Genomic DNA, 11492 nt, shown 5'->3' with positions numbered 1-11492 from the left:
CCAAAGTGGTTCTTTATGTATCTTACTGTAGACTCACTGCTGAACATAGTTGAGCTCATACGATGTAATTCCTAATCACCCAGCAATCAAGTGGCTAATTGTTTCAAACAGAGTGTTTGCCTCTTAACAGAATTCTGAATGGGTAATATGTTTTTATTTTTAATATATTAATGTGTTCAACACTTTGCTACTTTTAGTTTTGTTATTCTGTATAAAACCAGAAGTCCAGGTAGAGGGAGTCCTCAGTTATATTAGTTAGAAACTGTAGGATATACTGATGATGACAGGTCAGAAAAGAAAAATAACACCGGGTACATTAAATAAAAACAGGCTTATGTTGCTGTCTAAGTGAGGAGAGTCAGATTTGGTGTCGAATGAAAGAGTGTCAAAAGTGAAAAGCTGGTATGTGCCAGGATGACTGTTTACCTTTTTTTGGCTTCTCTGTGTAAAATGCCATCACATTCGCAAAATTAACTTTATACTTGTAATTACCAGTTTTCAGTTTTCTTTGCTGACCCTGTTTTGTTTTTTTCAAAAAGTGAAAGAAATCATCAACTAGAGAAGAAAGGTGGGAAGTTAAAGCAGAAAGGGGCAAAGGTCAGCGCAGGATTTAAAGCTGCTAAGCACTGCTGTGTGATTCAAATGCTAAGCAGGCAGAGAAAGATTTTTTTCTGATAGCCTTCCTCTATGAAATGTAAATTAGATGGAAAACAAGGGGGGGAATCTAAAAAAATAGAAGCTTCCCTCATCTGTTCCCATGTATTTTAAATTCACACATCAAAACAGTAGACCAGGAAGGTAATGATGCAGGTATATGATGAAGCAAAGGAGCAGGGCTGTTGTTCATAAAAATGAGCTTCATATATGCACTAAAACTTATTTCCTTCTTATATTATTTTATTAAATTATCAAATCAATTTAAACTTCATAATATAATAATATTAAACTTTTTTACCATGTCAGAGGCAAATAAACATTGCACATTGTTTCTTACAGAGAGATGCATTCTGTGATAATACCAACATTTGTGTTCAGCAGATTAGCTTAAATTGTAAACTTAATTTAAAGGGGGTGTTTTAGTTGATGAACCATAGACTGTATGAAAGAATGAATGTAGCCTCCTGGTCTGAAAAATGGAGCCAATGGAAAAGTGTCATAAACTCGCCTGCGGTGTAATACCCAAAAGTTGAGCTGGATTGCTCACTTAATATGGATGACTGAGAACCTTCACAGACTCACTTAATATGTATGTCTATATGTCTATCAGCACTATTATTCGATTTACCACACGTCACTATTCTGTAGTGGGCTATTTATCATTATTTAGTACTTTAATACTGCTTTTTGATTGCATTACGTTTTATTGAGTTTATTGAGTCATACAGCTACAATCCTAATTTCAAATACAAATAAAAATAGTAAATACATTAATCCATATTTTATTCACAATAGCACATATAAAACATATTAAATGCTTTGATTAATAATTGGCAGAGGTTCACTAATCTGCAAATTAGCAATCTGAAGACTGAATATGTCATCATCTACATGATATTATCAAAAGATTCTGAGACTCTGGAAAAATCTTCATCAGTGCCTCAGGAATTGGCAGCTTGCACATCTGGAAAGGCGCTATCACTGCTGAAAGGTATATACAGGTTTTAGAACAGCATATGCTCCCATCCAATTAGAATCACCCAGCCTAACCTCACTAACTGCATTTACTGGTTATGCTAAATTGGATGTAGGTGTGTATGACTGTCAGTCTCTATGTTAGCCCAGTGACAGACTGGTGACCTGTCCAGTGTGTACCCCACCTCTTGCCCTTTGGTATCTGGGATAGGCTCCCAGATACCAGATACCTGGAAAGCCTGAATTGGCTAAGCAGTAGAAAACAGAGATCACAAGTGATCACCACAGGATGAAGCGCTGCATGTTTGATTTGGCAGAGTTTAATTACCGGATTTCCTTCATGACACAACCCGAAGGGGATTATTTATGGCCTCAATTAAATTCAGTATATTCAGGCAAAACTAATATCTGGTGGTAAACACGAGCCAAAGGCTTCTTGAACTACTCTCCTTCATCCCAGTATACTGATATACTGGTTTGCGGAGTGGCCAAACTTTCCTGACTACACTAAATCCCTCGACAGGGTTTTTCCAGTGTGGTATTCAGCGTGCTTGAAAAATACTGAGATACTTCACATGCTCCGAGGATCAAATCTTTCCTACAGGAACAGGTATGCTGTTTGCATTGCTTCTTTTCTTGACAGATTTTTTTTTAAATGTATGGAAGTGTAGGCATTGCAAAAGCAGAAAAAGAAAAAGAAAAAAGAAAGAATTACTGTATAAAAATGGTGGGAACAAAAGGCCCGCTTAAAAATAAGCCTAAATCTGATATTTAATGCCAACCTCCTCTAAAGGAGCAGTTGGGATCTGATGTAGGCTATTACAGTGCCGTGGTTAATTTACCTGCTTTTGTCTGGACTGTTCTGACATGTATTAGGTTACAGTGTGTCCAATCTTATGGGTATCCCCTCAGAAGGAATTATGTATCTGTAGTATTGCATTTAGTACATATTAGCATTCTGTTTTTAGATTAACCTACATTATTGGTAGTGAGCTCAAAGGTGCTTTAGGAATGGCTCACCGATTAACCAGCTGACAGCTCTGGCAGGATCAATGCTGCACATCCACATGGATGCCCAGCCAATAAAGTTAGGCCACTATTCACTCCACAGTTTCACTATACCCCATATGGCCAGCCATCGGGTGGTAATGAGCCACCAACAACTGGGTGTTTTCCAGCTACCCTCACCTACCTACTCTAGCTTTGAAGTCCAATTATTGGAGATGACTGCATCCACGACCACACTCTGCGTGGTGGTTTATCGACCGCCTAAATATAGCAAATATTTTATCACGGACTTTGCTGATCTCCTAGGCTCCGTTCTTTTTAAGTATGGTTGTGTTCTCATTGTCGGTGATTTTAACATACACACTTGCTGTAAGGATGACTCATTTGCTAAAGACTTCCTTGCCTTAACGGACTCTTTTAACCTGGCTCAGTGGGTTAATGACCCAACGCATGTTAAAGGACATACTTTGGACTTGGTTTTCTCATATGGTCTGGACATTTGTATCAAGGATATAAGTGACGCTGGGATCTCGGATCATTTCCCAGTTATATTTGATACTGGCTTATGCACTAATGAACTACATCCTGCGGCTCCCCTTCGCCCGCTACGTGTAATTAATGCTGAAGCGATGTCAAACTTCTCTATGTCTTTCTTGGATTCTGCATCTGTCACTCTCGACTGTTGTTCTTTTCACTCGGTTGATGACTGTGCTAATTCCTTCCTATCGCTGATTTCTTCAATCCTTGATACTGTTGCCCCCATTAAGATGAAGCGCCCTAGAACCTACTCTCAGTGTTGGCTTAATGACACTACGCGCGCTTTACGTCGCGTGTGTCGACGCGCTGAGAGAAGGTGGAAAAAAGATAAACTTCAGGTTTCTCACGACATGCTACGGACTAGCCGCTTAAAATTCCAAAGTGCTGCTAAAACGGCCAAAGCGTCCTTCTTGTCCAAAATCATCCTGGACAATGACCATAACCCCCGTACCTTATTTAAAATTTTTAACTCTGTGGTTAACCCTTCTCCGGACATGCCTTTAATTCATTCTCAGGGTCTTTGTGAGCGATTTCAAAATCACTTTTTAAAAAAGGTCTCATCTCTTAAGTCCTCCCTTCCCCCTGCTTTATATCCTCTCCCCATTCCTGAGTGCATTTCAACTTTCCACCAGTTTGAGCCTGTGTCACTTTTGACTCTTAAGCGGCTAGTTGCTCAAATGAATAACACCAATACTGTGCTTGACATTCTTCCATCTTGTTTAGCTAAGGACTGTTTTGATGTAATCGGACCTAGTATCCTATTTCTTATGAACTTTTCCTTGCTCTCAGGCTGTGTTCCTTTGTCCTTTAAGCATGCTGTAGTCTACCCCATTCTTAAAAAAAGAAATTCTGACTGTTATGACCTTTCAAACTATAGACCGATCTCTAAGCTTTCATTCTTGTCCAAGATCCTGGAGAGACAAGTTCTCTCCCAGCTCCAGGCATACTTGGACACGAACAATATTGCTGAGAAATTTCAATCTGCCTTTAAGCCATTGCATAGCACTGAAACAGCATTGGTTAGAGTTCTTAATGATATTCTTGTAATCACTGATACTGGACGCTCTATGGTCCTAGTTTTACTGGACCTCTCTTCGGCCTTTGATATGGTAGACCATAACATTTTATTACTAAGACTTGAGCACACTGTGGGTATTAGAGGCACTGCCCTCGGCTGGTTTAAATCATACTTCGCTGATAGATCCTTATCAGTTCACTTAGGCACCTTCTCCTCTTCCTCCGCTCCGGTCTGTTGTGGTGTGCCTCAAGGATCAGTTTTAGGCCCTATTCTCTTCTCATTGTATTTGCTCCCTCTAGGTGCAATCTTTGAAAAATACAATATCGCCTTCCACTGTTATGCCGATGACATACAGATCTATTTTGAACTTACTGACGACCTTGCTGTGTCCCTGCACTACTTTCAAGAATGCATGCGGGAGGTCAAAGAATAGTTCCTGAGTAATTCCCTCGTTTTAAATGATAAGAAGACTGAGATTGTGGTGTTCAACAGTAAAATCCCTCGTGCCCAACTCTGTGCTGCCCTGGGTTCCTTTGCTAGTTTTTCTTGTGACTATGTCAGTAACTTGGGTGTACTGCTGGATAGCTCGCTCAAACTTGATAAGCAAGTGTCTGCTGTAGTGAGATCTAGCTTCCACCAACTGCGCCTTATCTCTAAGGCTAGGCATTATATTCCGCATGAGGACCTGGAGAAGCTTATTCACGCTTTTGTGACCTCCAGGTTGGATTATTGTAACTCCTTGTACTATGGTCTTCCTTCTTCTCTTCTTCTTAGACTGCAAACAGTCCAAAATGCAGCAGCCCGCCTTTTAACTGGTACCAGGAAATTTTGCCATATTACCCCTGTCCTAGCTAGCCTGCATTGGCTGCCCATAAAGTACCGTATTCAATTTAAAATATTACTTCTTACTTTCAAAACTATTAATAAATTAGCGCCAAGTTATCTTAGTGAACTTCTCAAACCACATACTCCTGCTAGAACACTCAGATCTGCCACTCAACTACTTCTGACCCAACCCAGATCTCGACTGAAGTCTCGGGGTGACCGTGCGTTTGCTCTGGCTGCCCCGGTACTGTGGAACACCCTTCCTCTCGACCTCCGCGCATCTGATTCCATTGCACTGTTCAAATCACGATTAAAAACCCACTTATTCAATCTTGCCTTTCCCTCTAGTTAATATTTCTTTTATGATTTTATATCATGCACTTTTATGCTCATTTAAATTCTTGTTTGCTCTGTACCTGTTGCTTTCCTATGTATTAGTGACAGTTATCTGCTTGCATATTTAGTACTTGCTTTGGTCCTATTTCTATTATCCTCCTCCTATACTCTATTTTACTTGTTAAGCACCTTGGCATACCCTTGGTTTTTAAGTGTGCTTTATAAATAAAGTTTATTATTTATTATTATTATTCCAAACTGATACTGTCCATTGCTAATCAATACAAAATATAGGTAGGTCAGTGTTGTATCAGGGCACATCATGTGACCATCAGTTTTTTTCATTTGGTCAAAGGTTGAGTATAGGGTGCCATCCCAAAACTGCTCTAGTGGCTGACCCTCACAAGAAGGTCCTGCAGTCTCCTCCTCCTCAGAGTCATCATCGGATGACCTCGCCTCCCCACTGTGTGCAGCACAGACACTACATGCCATTATCAGTTGTGAACGCATCCGCACACAGTGCCCCAACAGGTTATTAAACCTCGCACAATCTGTCCCCAGAGGAGGCTCTTTACCACCATGGCACCCCAGAGCCTCCTCCACAAAGCTGGAATGGGCCGGCTCACAGCTGGGGGTGGCAGCTGCCTGCTACCTCCTTTGGATGCTCTGACAGGTACCCCTGGCCAAGGTCATGGCCAAGCTGATGAGCTACTGGCTTTGGACTCACTTTGTGGTTTCTGCAGGGAGCTATGTCAACGATGTGAACTTCCCCTCTTGTATGGGTTCGGGTCCACATGGCTGCATCAAAGAGCAACCTGGTGAAAGGCCGGTTCTCCAGCCCCATCTATCACTGTGGGAAATGCCAGTGATAGTCCTCTGGCATGAGGCACAAGTGACATCACTCTTTTAGTCACTTCTGTTTTAATATCCTAGTCAGTGTTGTTCATATTCATCTGTCCAGTGGATTAAAATAGACAGCCATGGTGAATCATAGTATCGCACACTTAACTGAGGGTGAACATACTTATAGTTGATTGAACTTACTTTAATAAGCTGTTCTGGAAGACAAAGCTCAGAGTTGCTGATCTCAAGGACAATAAAATAGAAGCCAACCCAGTGAGGTCATAAGCAATGCAAATGGCAACTATGGATGAGGAGAAACCCGACATCCATACCGACCAAGAAGCAGCTAGGAGCTCAATACAATAACATCAAGAGGAGACAGCTACTATCAAAGTGTTAGAGGCAAAGAGTTAGAGGTTACAATACAGTGGGAACAGTAATGAGCAATATGGAAATAATCTGAGAGTAATGAGACAGGACTGCACCTGCACCAGAGTCTGAAGTATGGACATCAATGAACTGTAGTTTGGGGTCAGACTGCATGAAACGCCTATGAAATGTACATTTTTTTCAACCTTGACATATAACTTATTCTCAAGGAGTCTTTGACGGATCTAGCAGACACAACAGCGATGCTCCTTTGGGTTCTTAGAAAAAATCAAAATGGCATCAAGGTAGATGAACAAACAAATTTGGGAAATCTCTGAGCACATCATTCACAAGGGCTGGAAACACTGCTGGAAATATGGACCCACTGGGGCAGAAAAGGGATGACTGATTCAGGCTGCCAGGAACTCCCAGATGTATGTCTCCATAATTTCTCATTCTAGACGGGAGATGTTGTACAGCTGGCTGGTGGCTCCTGGGAGAAGATCTATGGCCCCCAACATAGGGGCAGTGTTGGGGGGGGAGAGAGAGCTTTGTCTTTATTGAATATTTGGTGAAGGTCATGATTCTCAGTGGTAACAGAGGAAAGGTCAGGTGAGTGTAAGGTTATTTTTATTTATATAGCAGGAAATCACAACAACAGGTGCTTTATTTTGTAAGGTAAAGACCCTACAATAATACAGAATATGCATCTAGCTTAGCATCTGAAAGAGTTTACGCTGATCTGAAATCTGTCAAAGGTGGGCCCAGAGGCCAGTACAAACTCAAGTTACACAGGTTTTTATTACGAAACACACAGGTGGAAACAGTACATGAGGGGAAATGTGCGTGGAATACTCGAGCGCAAAACTAGTAACAAAGGGAAACAGAAACTCAAGCATGGGTCTCTGAAACAGAGGGCGAGAAGAATTAGAAGGGACCATGGAAACTGGGGACAAGAGGTAATAATGCAGTCAGATCTTATATGCCTTACTTTGCAGGCAGGTGGAAAGCATCTAGGAAGGTAGCTGTATTTGGCTGGGTGAGCATCCAGAATAAAAGAGTGTGAGCTGTGAGTCCAGCCTGAAATGATCCAGCGATCCGGGATAGCGGTGGCAGGAAGGCCTGCAGATAAGGAGTTATGACCCCGTGATTACAACTAGCAAACAGGCTTTTCCAGGGATGGACAGCATCCAAGTGAGTAGAAATGCAAACTGCAAATGTTGAGTATGGTGAATCTTTATTTAACCAGGGAAAAAAATGATTAAGATTAGAAAATCTCTTTTACAAGGATGTCCTGGCCAAAATGATAAACAAGTGCAACAATGTATAAAATTATTCACATTCACCACAAAATATGAGGCAGTGGATAGAAAGTGGACCCAAATCCTTCACTGATGTTGAACACATGGGACCTCTAGCTCACCTTCACTGATGAAGAGAAGAGGAGGTTGATACCCCAGGGATGCCTTGAATGGTGAGACTGCGGTGGGCGTCGACATACTGGGGTTATGTGTGTAGTCCACACATGCCACCTGGTCACTCCATGTGGTTTGGTTGGAGGAGGCGATACGGTGAAGAACGGCTTCCAGTTCTTGGTTGGCTCTCTCAGCTTGGCCATTCGTTTGAGGGTGAAACCCCGAAGACAGACTCACTTACCCTCCCAGCTGGAGCAGACGCCTTCTAAACCTGAGACGTGAACTGGGGCCCGTGATCGGAGACGATGTCCTGAAACATGTTGAGTTAGTAGTAGTATTAGTCTCCGAGGCAGTGGGCAGCTTGGGTAATTCCACAAAGTGGGTTGCCTTGGAAAACCTGTCTATTATGTTGAGAAATGTGTAGAATTGTGGTGTTACCTGACGACGGCAGGAAAGCCCGTCACAAAGTCCAAGGCTATGTGTGACCATGGCCACCTAGGGACTGGTAGCAGTCGGGGCAGGCCCACAGCAGAGGTGTTCACGACCTTCTTCGGGGCACACACTGGACAGACCGCCACATACTCCTGGGTGTCTTTGCTGAGAGAAGGCCACCAGAACAGATGTTGTAAGAATTGAACTGTTCGATTCTTACCCAGATGGCATGAGAACCTGGCCGTGTGGGCCCAGTGGAGGATCTTCCCGTGCACCGTTGTGGGAACATATAATCGACCAGTGGGCCCTGTCCCTGGGTGAGGTTCCTGTTGATAAGCTTCCCGGATTAACCTCTAAACTTGAGTGCCCCCACAACAGACGTGGGCGGCAGAAGAGTTCTATACCTTTCTTCAGTTCTTGAGCTGGAGCAACATGGTGAGATTACCAGAGGTAATTAGTGAGACGGGTTCAGTTTGATGAGTGATGTGGGCAAACGCTTGTTTGTTTAGGGCCTTAGCTTGGATGGAAAGTTTGAGCACAAGGAGCGGAATGTGTAGCTGTTTAGCTAATCCTATATCAATGAGGTTGTGCTCGGCACCGGAATCTAAAAGAACCTGAAGTGGGTGAGTGATCTGGCTGGCATACTATGACACAGGTAGCAAAATGGGGCTTATCACCCACCCATACCCCTGAGCTTACTGGCAGGCGGAGCCTTTTGGCTGTTTGGGACAGAACGCTACAAAAGTGACCTTAGAGCTGCTAAAATTGTCATTTCTGCTGCTTCTGTTTTAAAGATATTAATGAAAATTTAAAGGTCAAAAGGTCAACCAGCCTCCCACATTACCCAAATCAAACAAAATTGATGTCAAATGTTTGTGCTACGTTTGTGCTGCAAAATATTTTGTTTGTGCTGCTATCATTTTAAAAATATTAATAAAATAAGGTCTTGATGTGTGCTTAATCATCCAGGTAAATAAATCCTAAAAGGTTGATTCTGTTCATCTGGACGTAGCGTTTTCAGTGAGAGAAACGTTTCGTCACTCATCCAAGTGACTTCTTCAGTCTCAGCTGACTGCAGGTTTCCCCAATCTTATAAACAGTACATGTACAGTGAAGAGAGATGATACATCTGTCCTCACTTGCATCCCAGTCACGGAACCGTTGGAGGTAGTCCGTAAGAGATTTCAGGATCACCCCAACCTCAGCAACAGGACCACTCTCAGCACTAATCAATTGTGTTTGCTTTTGGAACTGTATCTTAATTCCACCTATTTTGCATAAGGCTCAGTAATACAGGCAGAAACGTGGGTGTGCCATGGGTTCCCCAGTTTCACCCATTGTGGCCAATTTGTACATGGAAGAAATGGAAAACTGGGCTTTGTTGTCTGTCACGGCAGGTTACGCGAATGTGTTTGGAAACAGGACACAAAAGCAGATGCTCAACTTAAACCAAAAGAGAGCCTTTATTAGGCTGATGAAAGAAAAAAAAAAACACATACCATGAACGCTGAGGTAAAAACAGAAACTAACTACTAAGCTGAGAGCAGGCCATGACAACTATGAAACTGTGACCAAACTATAAAAACTATGAGACTATGGTGTAGCAAAACAGACGAGACAGAGGACTTAAATACACAGGAGGTAATCAGGGGAAGTGAGAACACATGGGGAAACAGGTGACTGAAATTTAAAATAATGATGTAATAGGGAAGTGAAGCTAAACACTGACAAAAACACACCAGACTCTTTCAGAATAAAGCAGGAAACAAAGAAAAATACAATAATCAGTGAAATAAAACAAAAATACATAAAACACTGGGTCTTAGACCCAGTACCGTGACAGTTATCCTACCCTGGAACACCACCAAGTCATTGGTTCAGGTATGTGGATGACACCTGGGTGAAAATCAAATCTCAGGACATACGAAAATTTATGGATCACATTAAATCGGTGGACCAACACATCAAATTCACCAGGGAGGATATGAAAAGCAGCAGGTTAGCCTTCTTAGACTGTGAGATTTCCATCATTAATAGGGGACATCTAAAGCTGATGTGTACCATAAACCTACGCATACAGATCAGTATCTCATCATCAACTGGGTGTCATCAGGACGCTACACACAGAGCGAGCACCATCTCCACAGACACAGCGGCCAAGGAAGCAGAAGAACATCACATCAAGAAGGCCCTGAGTAAATGTGGTTATCCCAGCTGGTCTTTTTTCAAAGCTGGGAAGGCTCCTAAAGAAAGCCCCAGCTGATCCAGGAGAGAAGGACAACCGCTGCCTAAGCGAAAAACCGTAGTGATCCCGTTGTCATGGTACTGGGTCTATGACCCAGTGTTTTGTGTGTTCTAGTTTTATTCTTTGATTACTGTTATTTTCTCAGTGTTTCTTGGTTTATTTTGAAAGAGTCTTGAGTGTGTTTTTCGATGTGTTTAGTTTCTCTTTCCCTGTGGTGTCATTATGTTAATTTGTGTCACTGTTTTTTGGATAATGTTTTCACCACCCAGACAGGAGATTACAAAGGCCTCTCCCTCCCCCACCTTGGTGCCTCTGATCACATCACTGTTATGCTAATGCCAGTATACAGGCCCCTGGTCAAAGTCACCAAACCAGTTTGTAAACAGGTACGTGTGTGGTCAGAAGGGTCCTCAGAGGCACTGCAAGACGGCTTTTCCACCACAGACTGGGAGATCTTTAAACAGACCATCACACATGACAACACCACAGACTTTCAGGAATATACAGAAACTGTCATTGCCTACATCCCAAAATGCATCGATGATGTCACAGAGACCAGGACTATCACTGTCCCGGCCAATCAGAAACCATGGCTCACAGGTGAGGTCTAAAGGCTCCTAAGGTTGAGAAATGCAGCCTTCAGAGTCGGGGATGAGGTGAGCCTAATGACAGCAAGGGCAAACCTGTCACCTGGAATCAGAGACGAAAAGGCAGTACTCCAGGAGGGAGTAGCGACAGGAGAGATACTCAGAGGCAGTGGCAAGGAATATAAACCACCACAGACTACAAGCCCGCTCTGCAGACCGTGGTGACACAATCCCCAGACAGTGTG

The sequence above is a fragment of the Simochromis diagramma genome, unplaced genomic scaffold (genome assembly GCF_900408965.1).
Source record: "Simochromis diagramma unplaced genomic scaffold, fSimDia1.1 OVJJ01000695.1, whole genome shotgun sequence".
NCBI classification, from domain to species: Eukaryota; Metazoa; Chordata; class Actinopteri; order Cichliformes; family Cichlidae; genus Simochromis; species Simochromis diagramma.
This window is presented reverse-complemented; position numbering follows the sequence as displayed.